We start from the raw sequence: 27458 nt of genomic DNA, 5'->3' as shown, positions 1-27458 counted from the left end.
CTCCCAAGGAATAGTCTACTGACAGGGGTAAACTGAGGGATACATTGTGACTTTGTTGACAGTCCTCCCTGGAGGGCAGTGTGGAGCTGCAGGATGACTGGGACTGACTGTGTTCAAGGAAACATTCATTTCATGAACAGCTCAGCTATTGTTCTGATCCAAGTGTTCAAGTCCTTTTCTGGGGTGGCTTATGTCCAAAGGGTGCTGAAAACAGCAATCTGGAGAATAAAGGAACTGCAATTCTGACTGGCCCCTTAAGTACAAGGCCATTGTTATTTATTAAATGCCATTTCTTACTTACAAAAAGCATCTTAAGCCATTATCTTTCTGATAATTTTTACCCTTATAGCTCACATGTAGGCAGATTTTTGCTTTCATTTTTTCAAGTAAATGTGCATTTGCACTGAGAGTGTCTTCGCTAACTTCTAATGCAGAGTAAACTTCTGGTGAAGTATAAACCTTTAGAAACAGAAGGTTTTAATGGGAATCCTGACTCAGACTTTCTTTCAGTGGCAGAAACAGTGCTCTGTTATCAGTAAAATGTGAGTCAGGCACCAACGTTAAATCTGATCTTTGAGATCATCGATTAAGAGTAAGTGTTCTTTGTTGCAGTTTTAAACAAACAAGGAACAGAGACGAGTCATCTAAATGATTAAACGTGACTTGACACAGAGGATGTTAAATACTATTTTTCAGACATTTTCCTACTGCAATTATGAGCTATTTTGTAAACAAAGTCTACTGTTGATTAAGGGTGCTACAACAGACATTTTGCATGCACACATTGAATCAGACTCTGTGAAGATAGTCACATAACAATTTGTAGGTTAGTGTAAGTGGATGGACTGATTCCTAGAGGAAATAAACGTTAGCATGAGAACAACAGCTGAACTAAAATCCCATAAGCCAGGAAAAACAGCTACACAATTACACTAACAGGTGGTTGGTTTCAAAACAAATTTCAAGGTCTGACAGCTCTGTGCACCTGCTTTGGGCTGATTTCTTTTAAGGACTTGGATTTGGCATGAACCATTGATAAAAACCATAATTCTTTGTGTCTGAGAAAAGTCATCATTACCATATAGTGAAGATAAACTGCTAAAGCTTGCTAAAAGTAGTACTTAGCCAAAAGGTAATATGGGTCATTCTGCACACTCTGTCATTATAGCTCAGGCTTTTCTCTACCAGAGAGCTTCAGGCAAACACAGTTGGGGTCAAACCTCTCCTTCTGTAAACTGAAATAATTCCATCTCACTAGGGTGATGCCATTTGAATTAGGTATGAATTCAGCCTGTACCTTCACCATCATAAGAAAAATAAAATTTTATTTGATATGGGATTTGGCAAAAGATACGCAACAGATATCTTTTTGTTATAATCTTTTTGTCTAAATTTCTTATAGTCGTTAACATTTTATTTGGGGAGATTTCTTGTTTATGTTTGTTCTCAATTTTTTGCCATTTTTTTTCCTGAGCTTCGGACAAATAGAGGATGGTCATTTTCATGTTGGGGAAAAAATGTAAACACACTTTTATCATTTGTATTTCTGTACTGGTGGTCCTTTATGGATAGCTCCCACATGTCAGTAACAAATAGTATAGATCTTAAACTTGATCAGAATAGATGCACAAATGTAGTGTTTTGACTTGAAGTTAATTAGTTTGCAGGGAATTGAAATGAGATTTTCAAAACAGCCTAGATACTCAAGTTCCTCTAAATTTCAGGTAGGGGGATTACATAGAATGCAAAGTTTATTACATCTTTACGAGGCCTGGGCCTTTCCTTTGAACACTTCACTGTGCAAACCTAACGTATGTCATGTTTTTATGTGATACATTTCTGAGTTCTAGAAATGTGCTTTGTTCTTACAGAGTGAGCAGGAGAATATGATGCCATATTCAGTACCAATTTTCAACTCTCAGCAAACAGTGTGATTAAATAATACGCATATCTGCAGCATAGTACAATTCTAGGGATACTAATATGAACTGTATAGTATACAAACTGCAGCCACTCTTCATGGCTGTACTTCCTCTTTTCTCTTTCTGCTGAGCAAAACTTGTAGGCATTTTTAAACTTTATGGTGTTTAGGATTGTGGGGAATGCATACAAAACTGCTAGTTCATTGCTTTATCCTACTCTGAGGGTTTCCCCCTACCTTTTCCTCCTTTTTATAGCTCATAAAAATGATGAGTATACAGTTCACAGTCCATAACAGAGAAAGATAAATAGGGTGATTAACCCATCATATTCCATCTCATTTTTAAAAGCAAAAATACAAATCCTACACATAATAACATGTTTTCGTTTTAACTGTCCCTCGTTCAGAATGATTAAATGCTTTACCTGACAGCAGGGTTGCTTACAGAAGCTTCTGTTTTCTGGACCTTGACAGATTACTCCATTTTTGGATTGTTGAGGACATTCCTTTTAATTTGTGTTTGGCTACTGTATATGATTTGGCTATATAACAGTGAAGCTCTATCTGTTGTTTTTTCATACTCTTACAGTTAGATTTCAGATTCCATGATCTGTATACTTGAACCCCGCTGACTGGAAAAGAAGATAATGGAAGATACTAAGTTACACCTGGTGAAATGTACTTAAAACATACATCTTTCCATTTGTTATATCAGATAGCTATGTTTGCAGTGGTTTTGCCTTGGGTGTCAACTTAAGACAGACACCAACAAAAAGCCAAAGCCTTAGCTGCCTTCTTTGAGGAGGAACAGTAATTGAAGCTGAGGATTAAGTTCAATAATTCGATGCAAAGTTTCATCACTTGAAGGATCAAGCTACAGAAAATTTTTCAGAGAAGGTCATGTGGATGAAAAATATGAAAATCTGCAAATTTTCCTTAATGAACTTCTAACAGCAAGCCGGTGGCAGCAGCCTTTCTTACCAGTTCAGCTAGGTCTGGAAGAGGCTGTCCACAGTCAGTGCGCTCTTAAAGGTTAACTTCTGTGGTAACCTGCATTTACACCGTATTAAGTACAATGTGAAATCACACCCTCAGGCCATCTGGCTGAACTACTCATACAAATGCATCACTGTCCATTTCAGACAAAATCATCCAGGTTAGCAAAGCACGGCTGTTTAAGCTAACCTGGCTGACCTTACCTGAAACAGAGTGGGAAATCCTATCATGAACAAACAGCAGAGAAAAGACTAGTAATCTCTACTAATGTTTAGTGTGATGAACAATTGAGAAGGTGCCAGTGGGCAGTAGCTTATACAGTACGGCTGTTTGCAAATGTGTGTTTGTCTATAGAGTGAGCAAATCTGAGAAGATTTGCATTGTTAGTTTTCTTCATTTGGAGACTACCACTATGCTGACTGCACTGCTGGACCTAACAGGACAGTAATAGTCTCTCCATCCAGTATGAAGACTGCTTGGAGTTGTGTTGTACTTTAATATATCTATAGATTTCAACTTCCTATCAGATGATTCTTTCCCACTTTGTTTGAATGTGGATCTGATCTTTTCAGAAGTTCAGAACAGCTCAGGACTTAGTTTTGAAAGCTCTTCTCAGAGACCTCGCTGTTGAGAGTGCTCAGATTTGGAAAGATTTGACCCACTTTGGAAAGTAAGGAGAACAAATAGAACTGGAAGTGGGAAGGTCACCTTTAATAGCACGTGAACTGCTTCTTAACAAGCTTTAGAACTGCTTTGTTTCTTCCTCTCCTAGTGCTATAAACATGGCAAGCCAAAGGAAGACATTAGAAAACAACACAAGGAAGCTATGAAGGCTGTTGAGAAAGCAAAGAAGCCAGCTGGACCGGTTAGTGTTAAACACAACATTGTCTAATAGTTGTATTGTGACGCAGAACCTCCAAGAGGGAAATTTGTTTTTCCCTCTCTCTCTTACACCTGTTTCATTTATAAGAGGGAGATCTTGTCCTGAATTCTTGTGTTTCAGATGTTACACAAACAGCAGTTAGATTACATATGTTGTGCACATCCATACAGTTTACAACTGTACAAAATCTAGTGGAAATTACTAACAGCAAGTGAAAGTATGTTGATTTATTCTTTAAGCCAAAGTATTTGAAAATTTCTCTAGCGTGAAAATCCATGTTTTAGGAGTTCTTTCTCCTGTTTATGAAAAATGCCACTTCTGTCTGCCAATAGTATAATAATTATATGTTACATAGTGTAAAGCACTTTTAATCTGTTTGTTTCAAAATACTTCTGTAAATACAAGAAAGCAAATGACTGGGCTTTGCTAGTGTATTATTTGCTAAAAACTCTCAGAAACTGTTATTTGTGGAGAATGCAACAGTTCTTACCTAGTTTGGGAAGAAAAACCTTCTCTGTGCTGATTTCTTCCTGGTTTCTATATGTTTTTGGAGGTATTTCTTTAAAAAAATGTATTAACCTCTGCATAATTTGGTCCCTGCCTATTTAGAAAACTGCCTTTTCCTTAGCGCATATTTCCATAGCTGTACCAGCAGAACACAGGCTTGAGTTAGTTCAGTCACTAGAAAGGCATTCTTTGTGAGGGGCTTTACTCCCCTCCTTTGTCTGCAGTATTTGGAATCTTTGACCCTCAGGATTCTTGGACCTTATCTATTTAACTTACCTCAGAAAGACCTGGAGATCTAATAAGGGTTAGACCTTCCACAGTTGTGGGATTAAGTGGATCATTTTTTGGGCTTGTAATTTTGATTTCTTACTTTCAGCTTTGGAGAAGAGAAAAGAGTTCTAGTTATCTTCCATGAGCTGTTGTATTTAACTTGCATAAAAGCCCCAAGTAAGCAAGATAAGCAATGATTTATCCAACTTTTACAATGTGTCTGTCAGGAATGAAATATCATGCAATGGCCTGAATGTGAACAGTGAGGCAAGTTTTCATTAATACTGTTTGTTTCTGAAGAGAAGAGGAGATCAAACTGTATTTAGATCAGAATTTTTTTTTTTGTTCTGAAACTTTCAATAGTCTACTATGTAGCAAAAGGAGGGTAGATGACTTTCTTAGGTTTCTGCCTGTATACAATGGCTAATAAAGACCAGAATGCCTCTGACCGTAGCAGATATGTTGATTTCACATGCACTGGTGTATTCACCCCAAGGTTTCAGTGTTGAGAGGTATAATTATTATGCTGTAAACACTTTTTTCTTTTTTTATTATTTAATATTGAAGAGAAGATAGAGATTATATAAATTGGGAGAATTTATTTTTACCTGAAACCTTTTTATTGAAGCATGATGTCAATGCTGACTACATACATCATAATGCTTCACCATATGGTAAATATCAACCACTGTCCTAAACTAAGAGAAAAACACGATAAACAGTCTTGTTTTTCAAAACCACCGGCCTTGAACAAAGGCTGTCACGAGCAAACTATTCTCAAAAAGTTCATCAAAAAACATCATCTCCAAAGTTCTTGAAAGAGATTCGAGATACTGTGTTCTTTTAAGAGTGAGGTGTAGATCAATCTGCCTCTAAAAGGAGATGATGGAGAATACTATGGAAGAACCAGAAAGCAAGGTGGGTAGTTGTCTGCCATCTACTGCAGTTTAGTCCTTTTCTCACAATTACTGCGTTTATTTGTAGCACTACAAACAGTGTGGATTTGAGTCACTCCTGGGAACAAACTGTTGCATCCAGTTGGGATTGTTTTGTGATATAACATTTCCATAATGACATGGGAGATCAAGCCATTCTGATTTCTATAGTTAATTCCCAAAAAACCCCAAGCCCTTAGTTATGGATTTTTAACAGAGCATTTAAAAGAACAATTATTTTTAAACAATCTGTATTGATCTTTTTCAAGAGGACATGAGAAAGGCATTTAAATTCATATAATAATGATTGTTTCCAACAACAGGAAAATGGAAATGCAAGAGTTTCTCTCCTTCTTGTTCATTTCTGTCTTTCTACTTTGATAAAGTAAAACACTAATGCGTGAGCACAAGGTTAACATTAAGAAAGATGTATAAAAGGACTTGCTGTTCAAAATACATGAAAACTAAAATAATAAAAGCATTTTATATGGAATAATTTCTCCACATTTCTCAGTAGCTGCAAGTCACATATTTTGAACAGGTACAGTGAAGCAAGTGAGGGCACCTCGTACTGAAAGCTCACTTTCTAGTGCATAATAATAGGCAGGGTTCTGTTGGTGTGTCTTACTAAATCCCTGGTATATGGACAGCTGCTTAACCCAAGGTTGAATGGGAAAGGAAGATTTTAATGCATCCTTTTTTCACTTACTGTTTAGCTGCTGGGCCTTCTGTTGAAAGAGACACTCATTTTTCTTGGCTTGGGCATGATTACTAGAGCAAGCACTTTTCTCAGTGAATTTGGAAATATTTTTTTTTATATAATATCAGAATTCTGAACCTCATGCTTGGGAGGCTGTACTGTTGAGAGGGAATGTTGAATTATTAGTAGTGTTATTTTAAAGCTGAAGAATCAAGTGCATGAGTGGAAAGAGGAGTTACTCAAATGACATGGAAAGCTTTGTTGTCCAGGACGGTCAGCAAAAGTGTTTGTACTGTCAGTAGTGACACAGTGGGAAGACAGGATATTTCCTGGCTCTCTAATGGCTTTTCTGCCCCTTTTGCTCCTCCACCAGACAGCCTGTGTTGCTCTCCACCGTGCATTAGGTTCTGCTTGCAGGCAGACATGCTCATTTGGTACCTTTTAAAGTACCGTTCCATTAAAGAGTGGTAGTAGGGGTAGGTGTTCCTCTATCACTGTGCTCTGCCCATTGCTGTAGTATTCAGTCTCTCTCCCTCAGTATCTCTCTACCTCTCGTTTGAAGACTAAGAGACATTTCTGATGTAAATTGAAGGATGTTTTCTTTTCCTGTTATGTCTTCAAGAGACCGGTTCTCCTTGTACACACTAACTCCCATGTGTAAATAGTAACTCTATCTAGTGTGGAAGCTATCGCCATGGTTGGTTAGATTATTGAACTACATTTCTCAATCTGCAGTTCATTTTTATTTTCAGAAAAGTGACCTATGGCTCTTTACATTAGGAATCAAGAGGAGGTTTTGCTGGAATATGTTTTGCAAGATGAAATGTTTATGGCAGTAAAAAAGAAGTTTTAATCTCTGGTAAAGGTTGGATAAATTTAGAATGTGATTTTATCCAGAGTAATTTGTCTCAAACTGAAAATTCTGAGGTGACACCAGATGAGGTAAAAGTCATATGCATGCACACCAGGCATGAAAAGAAAAGGTCTGTGTGAGAGACAGCAAACTTGGGCAGCTGGGAAGAAGGAGGGAGAATGTAGGTTCTGCAAAGGAAATACAAAAAGGAAATCTTTCGTATAGTAAGAGCAGCAAACAAGAATAATAATACAAAACAGAGAAATAAATGCAGCAAGCAAAAGGATTAAGAAAATGTAATTAGTTATACTCACTGAACTGATAAAGCTAGAATTGTCTTTATATCATCTAGTGTCTTGTACTTTGAAACTGATTCAAAATACAGTAAACAACAAAAATGAGAAAATGGCTAATAAACGAGTTTTGACTTTGGATATTTGAGCTGTGAAATGCCTTTGTTTTATGTATTTGTTTGTTTGTGATGTTATCTAGAAGTGGTGACTGATTTCTTCCTGTACAACATCCGTTCACTACAACTAAAGAGAGGGATAGGACATTCGATCTTTGTGTTGGTAATGAGAAAGTAATTTGTACATGCAAAGAGAACAGGTTACCTATTCTATTGCTGTGGCTGTCCCTAGGCTTCTATATCGGACTCTCAGGCTTTATGAGTCAGAGGTGTCAAATACTTTTTCTAGAGCAGGTTCAATAACAGTCCAAATTATGGTCCAATGGTCAAAGTTAAGGCTGTAAACTAAGATTGGCATAGAACAGCAAAGGAAAATAATCTTGTTTTAAGTCTCTCTATAGGTGGTACAGACTCTTCTACAAAATCAAAGAGCCATTAGTTGCTCTCTAACTGTCATTCAATTTCCTATGCTGAGAAGCTGCAGGATAAAAGTCATGCCTGTACCATATTTCTGCAGCGAACTGGGCTTGAGTCAGATTTTTCAATTGTTGCACAGAGTTCCTCATACACCTCTAGAATTTCAGAGAATAAAACCTTTCAGAACCTGGAGTTTTGGTATGTCCCATCTCTCATCAGATACGACTTTGCTGCTGTAACGGCTTTTTGGTCAATTCCGAGTTCAAGATAGATTTTTTGTGAAATACATTGCGTATGCTTTGGGAAGCTGGTAGCTCCATGACTAGCAGGGAGAAACAAATTCATAAGGCTGTTCATCATTTGTAGTATCCAAGTTCAGACTTATGAGACATTTCAGTATAGCAATACTTCCTTGCCTTTGGTATAGTAATGAAATACAAAAAATAGTGATTCCTTTCTGCTTTGTTTGTCAAAAGCCACTTTCTGCTTAGGTGATAAATTGTGAGATATTGCTGTAGAACCGTGTGGGTTCTAGTTTACTGTCTCAAGAGCAGTAGCCTCAAACTGAATAGAGTACAGCCTGGAATCACTTGAAATCCTATGGCTTCCCAAAACATTGAGAAGACTCATGAAAACATGGCAGGAGCTCTGAAGAGAGAAATGGAGAGGTCTGATTACACACTGGAGGAGAAGCTTTCTGTCCAAAACAAATGATTAAACTTCACGTCTCCCCTTTCCAAAATCTTCTCCAAACAAGATCAAAATCGTGCATAGGATTTAGTTCAGCTATTAGAGTTAGAGTTTTAGTTTGTTGCAATTTTCCATTGAATAGCAAAAAGTTTATATATTCAAGAAATTATTCTTTTCTCTTCTTTTTCCTTCATTATGATCTTTTCCCAATCTCTGTTATTTTTTTTTCTCTCTTTTCTTACTCTTCTTCTAGAAGTTCCTCTCTTGATTTTCTGAGCTTGTTGTCAGGAATGCTTTGTTTTTAGCAATCGACAAAAGTTCTCAAAGGAATGAAGTCAACTAGACTAGTGTTTGTCTGTTTTTTTGTTTTTAATTTAATATTCTTCCCTGTAGAGTCTTTATATATTTTAACCACTTGGAGACGTATTGCATTTAAATACAGGCATCGTTACTGAAAACTGTGGATCTGTGTTGTACAAGTAAAAGGAGAATTGGCTTAAAGTCTGCTTCAAAAGGAAATTGTGTAGGATCCTGCAATCCTGACCTGTTTCCCTTTACAGCAGCAATGAACTGAATCAGAAGGAAACTAATGAATTCTAGTTGATTTCCTTCAGCGCACCAAAGCTCTTTAAACATATACTGAAGAAGGGAAATGAAGTAGGATTAGTCCATTTCCCTTTGAAGCCAGCTGTGTGTTCACAGTGCAAGTATTGGAACACTGTTTCACTTGCCTCTTTCTGACTGTGGGCCAAACTGTAGTGTCATCCTGAACTGATGTGAGAGCCCAAAACATGCACACACAGACTGCTCCTGGACAGTGAGTTAGAAACTGATATTCATATGGTAAATTGTTTTGCGTTGTTATTCTTCTTTTTTTTTTTTTTTACTTTTGTTTGGCAGGGGACCATCTCAGTTTTGTTCATGAGCTTTGCCATGGCCATAAATAGTTCTGGGGCCTTATCATCCATTTTAGATTGACTTCAAATGGTAGTGTGAATTTTTACTGTAGTGTCAAGATATTTTGTTGTTACTTTAGTGCTATTATTTTTTCGAAGGAGAAAAGTCCCAAATATTTCATCTTATACACTGTAAGGCTTTCGACTCTGTCTCCCATAACATTCTCATAGGTAAGCTCAGGAAGTGCAGGTTAGATGAGTGGACAGGGACGTGGATTGAGAACTGGCTGAATGGCAGAGCTCAGAGGGTTGTGATCAGTGGCGCAGTCTAGTCGGAGTCCTGTAGCTAGTGGTGTCCCCCAAGGGTCAGTACTGGGTCCCGTCTTGTTCAAGTTATCCATCAGTGACCTGGATGAAGGGACAGAGTGCACCCTCAGCAAGCTTGCTGAGGACACAAAACTGGGAGGAGTGGCTGACACCCCAGAGGGCTGTGCTGCCATTCAGAGAGACCTGGACAGGCTGGAGAGTTGGGCAGACAGGAACCTCATGAGGTTCAACAAAAGCAAGTGCAGGGTCCTGCACCTAGGGAGAAATAACCCCGTGCACCAGTACAGGTTGGGAGTTGACCTGCTGGAAAGCAGCTCTGCGGAGAAGGACCTGGGAGTCTTGGTGGACAACAAATTAACCATGAGCCAGCAATGTGCCCTTGTGGCCAAGAAGGCCCATGGTATCCTGGGCTGCATCAGGAAGAGTGTTGCCAGCAGGTGAGCTGAAAGCTATATATATGTGGCTCATGCAAGTATCATTGTCCTACATATAGCACCTTTTATACCAGAACATCTCAAAATATTTTGTAAGTAATATGGTGGTTTGATAGTTGTTACCATCATGAAAGTATCACGGATCTAAATATCCTGCTCCGAAAGAACAAGACCTTGCCTCTCCTGTTGCTTTTCTTAGTGTCACAGAACTATACTGAATTGCTAGCAAGCAGTTGAACAGTTCTGATCCTCTGTGTAGTAGATAAACAAAAGATAAGCAGAAGATAGGTAGTGTCTATAGACAGCAATATACACATATTATATACATATATACATGATATATACACATACATATACAATATATAAGTATGCTGGACCGAAATATGGCTGCAGTCTGATAAATGATATGCCATGGTCATAAAGGGAAGAACTGGAACATTTGGGCTGGGACCCTTCTTCTACAGAGCTACTGGATCTTTGTGTCCTTGTAGAGTCTTTCTTAATTGTAGTGTGTCCACAGACCACTGTTTTGTTTGGCCTTGTCTACATTACAGAGTATCTGCCATTTCAATGTTTTTCCATGCCACTGTGGTTTTTGCCTGTTTAGTTACAGCTCATTACTGAAAGGCACAAACTAAGCCAACAAATGCTCTGGCCTGATGGCATAAATGAGTCTGCACCAGGCATTTACTGGTATGGCAGTGTCAGATGGAGGTTATACATTTTTCACAGTTTGTGTTGATGTAGCTATGCTGGCAGAAATGTATAGTGTAATGCTGACCGTAGGGATCAGTGGATGAAGATTCTTGGCTGCCCTTAAAGTAGATGTATACTAACCAAATCAGGGATTTGTAGATTAGGTCTGGGACTTCAAACTTGGTCCAGAAGTGAAAGGAGAATCAGCGGAATACTCAGAGCACCAGTGCAATGTTAGACTGTGTCAGGTTCAATACAGTGCAGCTTCTCTCTGAGGGTCCTGTTTACTTGCAGGTTGAGTGAGTTGCTGAGTTTGTACCAGAATTGACAATAGGTGACTAATATAAGCAACCTTCCTATTAAAATCGTGCTAACAATAAATGTAAGGAAGCTAACAATAGATATAAGGAAACTTGCTTCTTATTCTGTCTGCTGTTTTTTACCTAATGATAATACTGTCTCTAACAGACAGTGAGGGATTGCAAAAGTGGAGCTGAGTTCAAATCAGAAAATCTGAATCCATATAGCTCTGCCTTCTGAGAAGATTAGGCAGACCAAATCTAAATCCATGGATGAAACAGTGATCTTTCTTCAGGCTGTGGAAAAACGCAAGGAATTTCTTAGTTTGCTCTTCTTTGTTCTCAGGAAGGCACAGTGAAAAGAGAGAAAATAAGAAAGGCTATGTTTGCATTCCTAAAGAGGCTCTTATAAAAAAAAAAAAACCCTAACAAACAGAAGATAAAGAGTCAGGTAGGATAAGATGAGAATTTAAATGCAAAATCGCCTTGAGAATTTATATGCAAAACTGCCCTTAACTGAGAGCTACTGGGAAGCTTAACAGATCTCCATAAGTACTATTAACTCAGCCAAAAGCTAACAGCAAATTGTCAGTCTTCTACAAAGTGCAGTGAACAGTCCCAAATGCATGCAAGCAGATTAGACATGCATGACTTCTGGGGGCCCTGAGATGGAAGGGGATGCACCCGATCAGGGGAATGGGGAAAAAACAAACAAAAAAAAAGTGCTAATAATTCAGTACTCCCTAACCCTCTACTCTGGAGATGTTCCCTTTTGTATTTAATACAACAGAGGTAGAAATTAGGCCACAGCATCACTGGAGCAGACGGGCACGCTCTGTCTGTGCAGCAGCAGCATGTGCTTCTTTTCAGCGAGTTGCCTGGCAACGGAATGCTGTCCGCCTGAGTAACTGCAGGAGCCCATTGAAACTCGCAGACGGGCAAAGAGAGAAGGAGAGAAAGGAGAAAAGGGAAGGGGGGGAGAGTGAGCTCACCAATTTAGAGATTTCTGGCAGCAAAGCAAGGACACTAAGAATGAAGGAAGGAAAACAAACTAGGGAAAAGCAGAAAACTCTTGCTATTCGAGAGTAAATTTCTCCAGAGATGTCTGATTTTATTTCATACAAGTCAAAGAGGGATATAATTTCACTGATTTTATAGAAAATGAAAGCATGATCACACCCAAAGAATGTATTACTTCTTATACGTAGAATATGCATCCTTCTGAAAATGAGAAAGTGCTGTGGAAAGTTGAATACACGTACACGACTTCACTGTAGGTAACAAGAGCCATCCTCCAATGCAACTACTTCCCTCGTATTGCAGTCTGGGTGACTGGGCTTTCAGGCCGATAAACTCAGCTGGTATTAGCCCAGCAGGACAGGACATGCGAGCTCCTATAATGACGTCATTAAATGCGATGCTGGGGACTGACTCTATTATAGCGACCAGCAATTAGATAGCATCATTGTGCCAAGTGACTGATTTCTGTTAGTGTGGGAATTAGTTAAATATCACTTCATCTGGGATTTTAAAGAACCTAAGGGAGTTAAGTGTTTAACTCTCACTGAATTTCAATTGCATTTCTCCTGGGAAAAATTAATGAGCTGAGTCCAAAGAACTCTTGCTGTTTTCAAAGGAGCCTAAATTTATTGTTTGTTGCCTGATCTTACTTTCTCCCTCATTTATAGTTATTGAGTATTCAATCTTACATGCAAAAATATTTATCAGAAATTTTGATTATTAACAGTTTTGAAATTTGGAATCCTTGCTCTTATGGAACAAACTTTCTAATGATTCCAGCTAAGTTCCACTGTCAGAGTTTTAAAATAAATAGTTGTGAAGACTGTCATCTTGACTACTTTAAGAGTTAGCAGTTCACTGAACTAAATGGGTTAGTTCTCTTAGAAGTCAAGATCAGATACAGGAAATAAGCTTTAAATCAGCCTTCTTTGGAGTAGTGAAAGCTCAAGCACTGGAGAAAATACTGGAATTAGTTAAATATCCAAACAGGAAATGCTGTATTAAATCAGAACAACATTTTATATAATATGAAGCCAGTTTTTGGCAATTACCAGTAGCATAGGCAAGTACATTGTGAATAGTTTTTAAAAGGATTGCCTGTAAAGGGGACATCTTTCAAACCGTAATCTGTTGGTGATAGTATCATGTCTTTAAATGTAGAGCTTAAAGAAAATATGTATTAATATGACTGGTCATTGTAAGAACTCCAGAAGAGCTGTAAAATCCCTAATAGATAAATGCCTCTATTATAAATCTGAATTATTTTTCCACAGTGAAAAATTTCTATGGTGCATATTGCAAGGAGCTCTGCTGACACTAAGTTGTTCTATATATTTTGGTTTTCTTCCATGTATATAAAGGAATCCTGTATAGTAGTAGGAATATGCTTAATATATTCAAATTAAGAAGGGGACTGGACAATCATTTTTGTACATGAGCCTGATGACATGTTTGGGATTGAGTATACACTCTAAGCATGTGGATATGTTGTCATACTGTCCTGTTGTGTGAAGGCAACTGTTTTGCAGCAACCAACCACTTTTGAATTTTGGGAATGACACTAACAGACTCAGGTGGAGCATGCATCTTTTCTCAGTTAGATAACTGGTTGATGTTTTATGATCAAATCAGAGATTAGGAAAAACAGTCTCTTTGGAAAAAATACCCAAAGAACTGGAAATAGGCTTTCCATTATATCTGAAAAATTCTGTCCTGTGAGATAACAAACCCCGACAATTAAACTTTCTCACACCATGAGACATGAGACATTTTCTCATTTCCTTTGGAAAACAGAAAGTACATTTGGGTTAACCAGTTTTTTGTTGTCTTTTAGTAACTGTTGCTCTTGTTTATTTTTCTAGGAACAACTTAAAATATCTGGGGAGAATTGACTACCCAGATAATAGGTGGTTGTGACATTTACAGTTGTAGCTCGTAGGGCACTGAAAGAAGCAAATTCTTTGGAATCTAACATACTAAGTGATATGTAATTTATGGTATTCCTACTTTTATTACGAAATGCATACTTCTGGGGTATTTTTTAGGTTCTATGTTGCTGCTGTCATCAGGCATTTCATTGCTATTATTCTCAGTTCAGTGAGTTGTGTAGGAAACAGTTTTTCTCCCAGTGCCCAGGAAATGAGGCATGTGGATTGTTCATCAGACAATACGACTGCAGCTTAGCTTTGTGTTTGACTGCAAGAGATTTTTTGTAATCAGAAACTGTGTATCCATTCTATGTCTGAAGGTAGGATCAGAATTTCCCAGGTTTTCCACGATATGTGAATATTTCACCCATTCCTGATACAAAAAGACTGTGCCCAGACTTCGCTTTTCTCTTATCAAATTTGTCATACTTTACCATACAGTAAATGCCCACATGAAAACAATGTTTTAAAATAATGTTAAGATGAGGACATATACTCACAAAGGAAGAAAGTTCTAAATTACTATTCTCATTAAAACCTTCACTGAACAAGCAGAATGGTATCAAAAGATCAAGAGTCTGTGGCTGAGAAGGACTAAAAGAATCCTAACATTTTTACTACTATGCTATGATCTTTATTGTATAAGAAGATTCTTCAGTCATCTTTTCCAACTTCATAATCTCATCCACTGTTAAAATGAATAAAAAGCATTGTAGTAGATTAGTTGCAATACTTACTGCTGTACATTTTTATGCTTCAGTAGTTTATTTCTTTGATGTCTAGAGACATACTTAAACCTGAGAGCTTTTGTTCAGTTCTGAAATTCTCCACCTTTTACAAACCTCCTCTGATCATCCTATTGCGTATTTTAAGCTCTGAAATGCCAACCTGAGTACCGCATTCGAAGGCTGGATTTTCTGTGTGCATTAGTAATTGTCAATTGATAGTCTAAGTATTACAGGCTCACATTGAGCTATTTGGTTTGTCCAGGCATACATTTCTAAGCACATTTGCTCAGTTTCATTTGGATATCACTAGAAATACCTTTGATACAAATCTCATTTACTTTGACATTGAATTCCACATTCTATAGATTTCTACAAATATGACTTGACACTTAGTTTTCTTTCTTTATTGACTCCCACTTATATTTGCCTTTCATTGTGGCATGGCATCGTCCCTAAAACTTTCAGTGATCATTTAATATTCACCTGGAATAATTTAAAGAATTTCATGCTGTCTTATCTGAGATTACTGGAAAGCCACACTCTATTTGAACTGCTATACCATATTCCAATGGCAAAATATTATCAGAAATGTAAGTCACAGTTCTCAATAGACTTTTTCCTGTGGTATTTGCTACCCAGAAACAGATTTTTTCAATTAATCAATATAATCTGTCGGTAATTATATTGCGAGGATAAAATAGAATTGAGTGGTAATAGATATATGTCAAGCAGAAGCTACAGTTTGCTAATTCAGATAATGAGGTTGTATAGAGGTACCAAGAGAAAACTGTAATGACCATAGGAGCATCAAAAAGTCACACATTTGCAAATGTTCTGTGCCTTCTAATGAACAACAAACAAAAAATTTTTGTGCACGTGGAGAGATCTGAAGAGTAGAGGAGGAGCTGTGATCAGTGTCTCAGAAGGTTTGCACATATCTCAGAAGACTTGAGTGTTAACAGAGGATCAGATAGGAGCGCTGTCAGGCTCAGGACCCTGCTAAGATTGCTGCTGGAGTTCTGATTTCACTGTAAGCTGGAAAAACAATTTTGATGCTTTGTAATTGCCTTGCTACTGGAATAAAAATATGAATATCTTTGCAACATCATTTATGTATAAAGCAACTAACCAGACTAATCCCAGATTTAAATCTATTGTTTTGTTCCAGGAATGATTAATGTCCAATTTTTTGTGCACAGACACTTAATGAAAAGTCCTAGGTCAGGGGAGATAAAAATTTCAGAAATGTATTGTATATTTAATTGTAAGATTTAATTGCATGTTTATACAGGGGACAAACTATTAATTGTATTAAAACAACTTCAGCAGATAGTCTTGCTACTGTAAATCACTCTTCGAGGTTTTTATTCTGGAATAAGAATGTCTGTATGTAGGGGTTTTTTTTAAGCAACTATTCTACTTAAAACTGATATTATACTTTATTTGAATGAGCAAGTTTAGGCAAGCCCTTAGCTTTCATCAAGATACTATTCCAGTATATGTAGCTTTATATTGTAAGTTGCTATTGAAAGCTATGATACAAGGTAAAATATATTCAGTTTAAAATTCTGTTAAAAAGTCTGAAGTTGTAGTTTTGTAATCCTATAGCCAGAATGCCACTGCTGTGAGGAGCTCTGCATTTTTTCTCATTTTATTGTTAATCTTTTTTTCTGCTTGTCTCTATTCCCCCCCACTTTTTTGTCTTTTCCTCCTAATACTAGACAAAAAAATCACTGAATTAACAGAAAAGCCCATATGAGATAAAAGATGATGAGATTTTCAGTCATAGGGAGCATTTTAGTTATCATGGATTGGAATATGTTTCTCTAAATGAACATAATTTACCGTCAAAATATGATAGCCATCAGATTAAGAACAAATCTGCTTTCACTTATTCTATATATAGATACAGATCCTTTACTGTCTAAGTTGTCATGGCTGATGACTTGTTGAACTGTGATATATTGCTCCAGCTGCAGAGTGGCCTGTGTAAGAATATTAGTGGATCGATGGTTCAGTTTTTCTTTCATTTTCTATTTTTTTTCTTAGATTTTCTTTGGTTTTATTCTCCTATATTTTCCTCTGTCTTTTTTCTCAGCTGTGTGGTTATTTAGGGAACAATCATACTGTATATAGAGCTGTTTATTTAATACGTGTTTTCACATTTATTTAGGTATAAAATCCACATATGTTGGGCCGTCCCATGTCAAATGGGAGTAAATCCTAAGGAGGTGCCTCTTTCTTAACCCAGTATCTTGTGTGTCATCCAAAGAATAACTTAAAAGCTGATTATTTTACCAAGAGGCACCACACAGGGCAACCCTTTGATTTTCTTTTTTACTGCTCATGTGCTCTGATAAAGCAAATTAAAATAAAATTTCTCAGACTTTTATTTATATTTTTAGTTGCCCCAATAAAAGGGATCACCTCCACATTCTTGGGTGTGCTGTAAAGTGCTTTTCTGTTGAGCTAGTGTGATTACCATTTCCACATTCCTTAGTTGAAAAGAAAAAAGAAAGCTTTATAACATGAAGCCTGTATTACACAGCCCTGTCACTGTGTTTACGTGATTCAGTACTGCAGCTGTTTATTTCCTTTATTCTTTTCTCTGACAACAATTTAAGATGAGTTTGGTTAAAGTGAAATCATGTTCCTGTTAGTCACCTGTGTTATAAAAATCCTACTGCATTTGAAAGTGTCATCAGTTAAACAAATGCTTGAAATTAAATTGAGTAGTTAATAGATACGAGCAGATGGGCCCCCCGTTTCAAACCTTATACTTGGTTATAGTAAAAGATGTGTACTGCTGAGAACCAGCCTTTAAATAATGACTATACCATATGTTGTTGTAGAGAAACACGTTAAGATTTGGCAAACAGTTTAAAAAAATACTTAGTATCATTCAAAGTCTTTTTTTAGGATTAGCAAAGTTATCTCAAAACACGGAACTAGTAATTTAAATAGAGCACAAATTTTGTAATTCTAATTAGCATTTAGCCTGGTTACGTCCTAAACAAACTATATGGATAATTGAGAAAGACTTAGAAAATTGCTAGCGCTGTATCAAATTGTCTTTTGGCAAATCATTTAACTGGGCTGTCCTGAGCATTTGTTTGATATGTGAGAACATAGCCAATTCACACTGTTTGTATGATGAATGCAGGAAGTAATGGTTATCAAGGCCTGGGAATCCTGTTAGAATATATACTTGAATTAACATATTACTACTGATAGTAGGCTTACTTTGCTAGCAAAGGAAAGAGCTTGAAGTATTCAAGTACTAGAAGTCTTTAGAAAGCAAAAGGTACCATTCTAGCATATAGAAGAAAACATGTTAATGAACGATGTAAAAGATGAGGTCAACAACTTACCTTTTAGTGCATTAAAAATAACCATGCATTTACCATGTGAACGCTCTTCATTTAAAATAAATGCAAGCAGCAAATAAGAACACATAAAGTAAGGCAAGGTTTGTATGAAGAAGTAATATCTTTTACCCATCAAACTGACTAAAGTGAAATAATAGATGTACTTTCTTCTTTAGGTCTGAAATAAAAACTACCACATATATTGTTTTGTCTAATAACACAGCTTAAATCGTTTGTATGCATAGAATATCATAGTTGCAACATCACAACATCATTGCAACAAACATAATATATTTTTGAAAAGAACTTGTTTTTTTCTAGTCAACTTCCACAAAATGGTTCCTATGCTTTCTGATACAGTACAAAGAGCACAGAGCCAATAGTAGTGCTGCATACTGTATGATCCCAGTTAGAAGTGGTATGCGTTGAAGTAGAAATCCTTGGATGCAGCTTACATGGAATTGCCCTCAGATGCCATCAGAGAAATTTTAAATTTGTAGCCACATGATTTGCTGGGGACTTTGCCTGGAGACTCTGCTTCTGTTTTCTGCAGCTGAACATTTATCCTCAAAAACTGAATCCTTGATAATCTGATCTAGTTTTAGGTCACGTTTTGTAGTCTTTACAAAGGGAAAACACCAATCGTAATTAATATTTGGTCCTTTGAACCCCATTCTGAAATCCTTAATAAGTTCTTAAATTTTGTTATTGCTCCTATCTAAGATATGTGGTAAGATTGATGGTGTACCTTGGCAATCTTTTCAGGTTGACTGACTGAGGACTGACTCCCCATTTAGGTTGAATCAACAGAGCCAGATACTCTGAGCCTTCATGAAGTCTAGATGGACTTTGGTCTTTGCACAGTTTTTGCATTCTGGCTAACTGCCTAGGAGATTTCTTAGGACTAGGCTATGCCTCTGTAATTTATATTATCCTCCTGCCTGCACAGATCATTGAAAAATGTAATAGCAGTCCAATCAGGGGGGACTTCCCCTGTCAGAGCTGCTCTTGCTCCTTACCAGGACGGCTTTTCTGACTTTGGGGGAAAAACTGCAGTACATTTTGTTCTTGCTATTTCTAACATGCATTTATATTACATTACATGCAGTTCATAAATTTTCCCTCCATATTTCAGCTTGCTATGCATTCTCTATGGGAAAAGAAGCTCTAGGCTTTGATTCTTACTGAGCCCTCCTTAATTGCTTAAAATTGTGCTTGAAATTAGTATACTTGAAATTGAACAAGAGCTTGGGAATTTAAAATCTTATGTTTCTTTTTTGATTTGACTTTGTTTTGTGGACTGTTCTATTTCTCAGGGATGTTTTAGTTTAAGTCATTGCTTACTAGGATAGTTCAAACAATGTAACTTCTGTAGAATAAATACATTTATTCATTTATAATAATACCTACATATGACTTACACTTGAATGGGAAGGGAAAATTTTTATAAGCTAATTCGGTGTTGGAGGAAAGAACATTTAAGAATGTAGTAGAGTGAGGCAACATAGGGATGGCACAAGCACATCCATAATTAGTAGTAGTGTTGTAGCTACAATGGTCTAAAAGTGCAAACAAGGCAAGGTTTCTAGGAAGGGGCAAAGTCATTTGTTATATCAGTTCTCTCTCAGCTTGAGAAATGGATGAGCTTTTGAGAAAGCAAGCCTGAAAGAGATATGAAATAGAAGCAGCAAATGTTGATATTAATATAGTTTGGGAATGATTGCTGTGATAATTTAAATTACTTAATTATGCTAGTCAATTAAATAGTTTGAGAAGGTGGAAACACTAGTGCAGCAGAAGTTGCTAGTGAGAGATGGAAAAGTCGTTAGCTGCTGGGAGACTGAAGGATGCTGATGGAAAACTACAGTAAGGGGAAAGTTCAGACACAACTGTTACAGAGAAGAAAACTAATCCATTGAAACAAAGAGTTTAGTATAAACAAAGCCCCAGTTATGCTCCTGCAAAATTACTCCCATGAATTTTAGTTGTGCCTTGTGGGTATATGTCAGGACAGAATTTCTCCACCAGCATCTTTGCCAGATTGAGATTTAATATCTTTAATGTAGTTGTCTTCACATTTGTATTTAAAGTAACTAGGCTCGCTCTTTGTTCTTGCATTTCCTTAAATTGAATGTTTTCTCTCTTTAAGTGTGACGCACTTGTTCTTTTATTTGGTGAGAAAATCAAAGCTCAGACAGATTGCATAGCATTGTCCCTAATCTAATGAAAGTAGATAACTCTGTAGTTTGAAAGTGAAACCCAGCAGCAGTTCCAGAGAAAACAAATCTCATTAAGTGTAACTATTTTTTTCTATTTATATTGCCTTGTTTTCTATCTGCTTACAAATAGCTGTTTCTTCCTATTTCTGTTGTAGTTCTAAAAAAACAAAATGAAGCTAAACATGCTTTGATTGAGTTTATAGCATCATCCAGAAAATTCTGTGTATCTCATATCATATAGAAAGTATGTGATCTACCTTTTTAGGGCTCAATTATTTGCACTTTTTAGAAGTGTTTGGTAATATCAATACTTTTTCTATCATAACAAATTTGTCTGAAATATTTTCAAAGGAAGACATCTTATAAAATTTCAAAAGTCGACATGGTTGGAGTCCTATTGAAGGGTTTCTTTTAACAATATACTTCTCAAACAACTGTTGATCATTAAATGCCTTTGTTAGTGGATACATTTTATTTTTAGTAATGATGAATGTAAATGTTTATGACGCTTCTCTCCTTGTTTATACATTGTCCTACCAAAATATAATACAGTTCTGCTGTGAAGCAGAGAACAAGACTTATAATTAGCATTGGTCAGTTGTTAATGCAAAAAACTTACCGCAAATCTGCTTCTAAGGAGCTAGATCTCATATTACATATCCTATATGTTTTTATCATGGAATGGATAGAACAACAAATATTGGTTTAATTTATGAATGTATATCATAACACAGAGCCAGATGCCTAAACTGGTTTTCAAAGTGGCGTTTGTAATCATTTGTGAATGCAAGCATTTGCATACAACATGCTTGCATATGCAGAAATGCAAATTTGTATGTGCAAATATGTGTTCCTGTAAACAGAGGTTTAATATGTAAATAGGCAAGTAGATAGTTTGAAAGGACAATTCCTCATGTAGCTCAGTACTTCTAATATCAGCAGGAATCGAGGGCAGTAAGGATTGTGGCATTTATTTGTTAGGCATTTCTGTAAAATGTGTTTCTATGAAAATAAAAGGGTTGTATATTTAATCTGATTTATGATATCATCTAGTCCAACGCCCCTGCTCAGGCAGGGTCAGCTAGAGCAGATTGCTCAGGACCATGTCCAGTTGGGTTTTGAATATCTCCATGGATGGACACTCCACAGCCTCTCTGGGCAACTTGTTCCAGTGTTTGACCACCCTCACAGTAAAAAAGTTCTTTTTTATATTTAAATGGAATTTCCTATATTACAATTTGTACCCATAGAAATACACTAAAGAAATTGACAGTTCTGAACACTGCATCTTTCTGTAAGGAATGATGAATTGATTTTTCCTAAACTGGTTTTATATAATACTGGGTTTGCAGCTGAAATTACTTTTGGCATGGGGTATCTCCTTCTGTGGAAGATTTTGATCTTTTGAGGAAATATCTGATATTTTCTGTGTCAACTGCTGTTTAATAGTAGCAATATTTGAAATGAGTCCTGTAAAACATTTTGTATGAGCTGAAAGCTAATGATGTACATAGTAAGTTTCACTTCAAAAATTCATACTAATCTCACCTATGTCAGTATTACTAGAGAGTAAGTAGCGAAGAGTGACCAATGCCTTAAGATTTAGATCTTCTATCAATTAATTTTTATTTTGAATGAGTGCTTGCTGTGGACATCTGGTATAATTGCTTCTATCACATTGCTTTTGTCTCCATTTCCACCAGACATCTGCCCTACAGGCATTGTTTTCATTGACAAAAAAATGAATTATTAACCTTAATTAGTCTGAGCTAGATAATGGTTTATTCATAAAACATCAGTGATAAACCAGTTTATGGTTTCCACATTGTTTTTAGCTAGTTATGTTAAAGACAAATTTCACAGAAGTGATAATTTGACTTGCTAACTTAGTAAAAACTATAAATTGCCTCATTTTCAGTAAGATATTCTCAAGCTGAGAACGGCTTGTTTTTCTTTATTTTATGTCACTCCTACATTTTGCCAAGTTCAACTCATCACTAAGCCATAGTGTCCTAAAGATACTGTGAAACAACAAGAACCATTTCTCTAGCATTGGCAAAAGGCCGTTGTCATGAAAATGTTACAAAAAGACTTCAATACTGATGGCAAAGGTTATTCCTTCATTTGCTGGACATTGACCAGCTGATGTTTCTTTCTGTGATAATCGAGTAATTCTTTTCTGCAAAATGGTAGTATACTAATTAATATGAAAACTGTGTGAAGCAAATTATCAATTTGTTGGTTCTACATTTATTTAAAGTGATTCCTTTTGCTATCTACTGCAAAAAAATCAAATAACCTATGTTGTGAATTACATTCAGCAAGACCAATTTTGAAATTAGAGAAATGTATGTTTTTTCACTAAATTAGCAACTGATTTAGACATTCAGACATGAAATCTGTGCATATTAGCCACATGCAGTATTCCTTCCTTAATGTGGGTATTCAGTTGGCTGGAAGAGGTTGCTGAAAGAGGAAGAAAATCTCATTGTACTTTCATATATCAAATTTACTTGACCATATCTAATTATATCTTGTTTGACTGTCAGCAGAAAAAGTGCTTGGGTAATCTTTTTGGAGACCATAATAAAAAGTAAAGAGAAAAACATCAGGACTGTTTTGTTTGGTTTTGTTTTTTGTCCCTGTGCTGTTTGCTGTGATAGTGATATTGCCCTTTTAGGCACTTCCATTTGTATCCATTTTTTTAATGGAGCTTTGTGTTAAATAACATCATCTCCTATCTTCTCCATTTTGCTTTACCCACCCAGTTTTTCCCATGTCTAACTGCTTTTACCATGACAGTTCAAATTCTAACAAATACCTTTATAGAATTTTGAAAGGATACATTTATTCTCTGCTCCTGAGATATTGTTGCTTCTTCCACTGTCTCATGTAGCATACTTAAAATATTAACCCCCTTTTTGTCTACATTTGCTTGAATCTGTATACTCCGTAGCTGATACTCTCACAATAGACCTTCCAAAAAAAGAAAGTAGCTACTCATATAATGTACGAGCCACAGAACATCTTCTCCTTTCTATCAGAAAAAAAGAGTTTTACAGTATTTATTTTCTAGTATCAAGAGAAGAAAAGAATCTAGGGAGCTATCTTAGACTTTAACTGAATGCTTTTATTTTCAAATTTGAGTTCAGGGTGATGATGTTGGCCACAGTAATAGCGTTGTTTCAAAGGGTACACTCGCTTGTCTCTCTTAATCTTAATTTACTTCCACGTTATGATCCATCTCATAGGAAAGTGCTTTGGTTTGTTGCAGCCCAGTATCACAATTTCTATGAGATCTTGCAGTTCAGTCTTTCTATTACCCTGAGGGTCAATATCAAAGGTTCTTGTAGTGGTAGTTGCTCATCTCATACACAGTTATTTTCTATCCTTATCTTTATAGCTGGCAGTTGAAATGTTTCACAAACTCCACAGTGTATTTTGCACTTCTTCAACTCTTTGAGACTCGTGGTTAATATGTAACAGTCTCCTCTAAAGTGCAGTCCATGATGTATATATATATCACTATCCATGTTGATTCCATTCCTACCAGATCTTACATGCCTGGAATCAATTCCAGATGTTAAGATCTGTGCTTCAGAAGGTGGAGGTTTCTCCTGTCATGTCACTGAACAACTTGCTTAGTTTTGGGAACCATTCACTTCCCTTGAAAGTTTTAATTCCAGGCATACAAACATGGCTTTGAACTGTACACTGCCAGTGGACAAGATGATCACAAAGTGTCTAGGAGTCAATTTTTTTGGTTTTGATTAGGTAGTGGAAGAACTCACACAGTGTTAGTGAGGGAATGTTCTGTTGTCTTCAGTCAGTGTCTAGGTCAACAGTTGTGGACACTTCTCTTGGCTGTGGCATTTGCCTGGACTGCCTATGACACAGGGTCTCAGATTCCCTGAGGAGAGCAGTCTATAGTTAGGTATATAAGATTTGCAATACTTTTCTATTTACCAGGGGTTATTATATTAATGACATATAATGCCACTGTTGTTTTACATCAACCTACAAAATAGTATGTATTCCACTCTTCTCTGCGTGTAACTATTCTGGTTTTGGAACTGAATTGTTTAATATCAGGTTGCCTTGTCTATTACTTTACCTCCCAAGAATCCTAGGCTCATTATCATACAACTTGTGCTGTTGAAGTTTGATGAATTACAAATGAGAGCTGTGGACCAGTCTTCAGAGTCGTCTTTCAGAACTTTGGGATAGCCTGAAAATGATCTCCTTGCCTTGGACACCGAAAGGAAGAGCCAGTCTTTCTGTGAGAGACCCAGTCTCTGTCCTTGGTTCCTGTTATGTATGTTCCAGCCGCTGAAGGGGAAAGTTTTTTTATATATTTCCTTCAACTCTGCCTGATGGTCCTCTGGAAGATAAAGCAGGATACAAACAAGGTTATCACAATTATCCAGGGTTGGTCAAAGGTGTTTTCTTCTTGAATTTGTTTCAACTCTTAGAGGAGGTATGTAAAAACTTGTCTTAGTTTCCAGACTTGCTTTCACATCATCTCTACCTGCACCTGAGGGTGGGATGCCAATGGATCTTAGCTTTAGTATGTGCTTGCTCTTCTCTGATAGGAGTTAGACTCCTTTCAGCTGTTACGAAGGGTATCTGATGTACATAAATAACCCAGAAGACTGTGTTGACACTATGGAGTTTAGCGAGGTGCCAATCTCATCCAAAGACACTGCTCCTCATAATTATGGATGATTTGCTGAATTTGAAAAGTGGGGGACTCTCCATTAGCTTAATTAGCTAGACAGCTTCTTCTGCCCTGTATCTTCCTAAAGATGAGTAGTCAGTGCTACCTTCCTGTAATGCTGAGCTTCTTAATATTCTGGTTATGGATTCTCAGTGGGAAACTAAGATGGATTTACATCCTTCATTAGGAGAGCTGTTTCAGCCACAAGCTACATGTTGACTTTTTCTTTGGATGAACAATATTCATTATGTCTTTCACTTCTTCCAGAAGTAATGGTAGAGATTTAAGGTCTGTTTCTCCCTATTCAACCCTTTTATGCAACAGAATCTCTCAGAATTCCTTCTTTGTTCTTTGACAAAGATAAATTATTATTTCCAGTTAAGTCAGGAGATTACTTTGACTGAGTTTCTTCCAAAATCATATTCCTGAAAAGCTGAGGCACTGCTTCCTGCTGTAGACTTTGAATGGCATTTTTTTGTTCAAGCAGACAAAAACTTGTCATCTCTTGGAACCTCTTTAAATATTGAAGCTTAAAGCTACTGAAGGATGGAGAGCACAGTGTACCTATTTGTGCCTGTGTGTGCAGAAAGCTGTGATTAGATTCTCCTGGCATTGTGGAGGCAAAAAGGCCACTATTGTTTTGAACCTTTGGTATTTACACAAACAATGTGAATATGTAGTTGGACAGTAGACTTGAAAGAAATTCTGCTTGCAGAGAACAGAGATGCTGGAGGCCAAGTTCTTAGACAATTTGGCTTGCTTAAGTACTTTTTGCTTTGCCCCATTTGTGTGAAATCCTGCTGTATTCAAAAAATGGTCATAAATGGAAGAATATGATAGTCTTTAGCACTTCCAAACCCATTGCCTTTGCTTGTGTGCTGGCTCTAATCTCACTTGTGATAAGGTGTCACAGTTCTGACTTTTACATGCAAAACAGGTAGTTAAAGACATGCTTTCCTTTTTCCATTTGTATGCTAACATTTTAAGTTTTCACACTTACAAGTGTAACTGATTGTTTCTAACACTTTGATCACAAACTCCAAAGAACATCTGATCTCCATAAGTTGGTTTGTAGCATGAACTGTAAGAATAATTTCTTGGAAATTTCCACGCTGCTGAAATAAACTACTGAGGTGAGTATAACGTATTTGTTGTGGTGGAAGTCTACCATACATTTTCTCCTGGAGTAAAATGTCATCTTTCTCTTTATCCCCAGCCCTGCCACTACTGTTACAGTGTCCAAAATGATGGAATTTATCTTAGTCTTCTCACACTCAGTTTCCTGTCTTATTGACTAGCCTGCCTGTCACCATCCCTATGCTTTTAACTATGGACACTGCATGCTCCCACAGTCTGTAGCTATGTATTAGTCTCAGCTGTGATACCTATTGCAATTGCAGCTTTTGTAAGTCCCTAAATCTTTAACAATGCATGTTCAGAAATGGCTACTGATTGAGGGTACATATCTGGACATTCCTTTTAGAGATACAGATTATTGGTGCTAGAAGTCAGACATAGTTGCTGAAGCTGGACACTCCAAGTAAGCAGTAATTAAGAAAAAAACCCTGAGTCCTGTTGTCCAAAATAGGAGGGCAGCAATCACACCACAGGAATGCAGTTTTGCCATCAGTCTCTTAGCTTTGTTAGCTTTCAACCTAGTGCCAAATCTGAAGCAGAGCTGTATTCCTGCTTTCTATGCTTTTTTATGAAATTGTTCTATCCTCTCTGATAGAACTCACAAACTCATTCTCTAAGCTGCTCACTTTTATTTATTTATATATTTATTTTTAGTTTTTGGCCTCTATGTCTTCATGAAGCTCTCTGCTTTTGGAGTTTCTCTTCACTTCCCATTTCTTTCTCTCTTCCAGTGAGTCACTCTTTCTCTTCTTTGTTCCTACAAAATGCTGGATGTTCAGACTTGTATAAGAATTTAAACATCCTGCTGATTTCAGTAGGACTTTTCAAATGTCAAAAGCTGAACATAAGAACACTGGATCAGACCAAAGGTTCTTCTAGACCAATGTCTTCTCTCCTTGGCTGGCCAGCATCAGCGTATAAAAAAGACTACAGGAAGAGAATAAACATTTAGTGATACTCCTCTGACATGCTGTCCCAGCCTCCAGTGATTTTCAGCTTAGGACCTTCTTCAGCCAAGTGTAGTCTCTTTGTGTTTAATTGTCCTTGCTGGATTTTCTTCCATTAATTTGTCATATCCTTTTTTGTATACATATAAACTTTTCGCATC

General features: G+C 36.8%; 1 long non-coding RNA gene across 2 annotated transcripts in view; it reads left to right on the top strand.

Annotated features, from left to right (window-relative positions):
- Positions 1-27458, top strand: part of LOC112988312 (uncharacterized) — a 171457-nt gene that overhangs the window by 4454 nt on the left and 139545 nt on the right. For both annotated transcript variants that reach the window (XR_010389920.1, XR_010389919.1), the window contains exon 2: positions 3690-3782. This is a non-coding gene — a long non-coding RNA (uncharacterized LOC112988312). The remainder of the gene's footprint in view (positions 1-3689; positions 3783-27458) is intronic.

The sequence above is a fragment of the Dromaius novaehollandiae genome, chromosome 7, assembly GCF_036370855.1.
Source record: "Dromaius novaehollandiae isolate bDroNov1 chromosome 7, bDroNov1.hap1, whole genome shotgun sequence".
In the NCBI taxonomy this organism is placed as follows: Eukaryota; Metazoa; Chordata; class Aves; order Casuariiformes; family Dromaiidae; genus Dromaius; species Dromaius novaehollandiae.
Note: the sequence above shows the minus strand (reverse complement) of the source record. Positions and strands in the feature narration are given on the sequence as shown.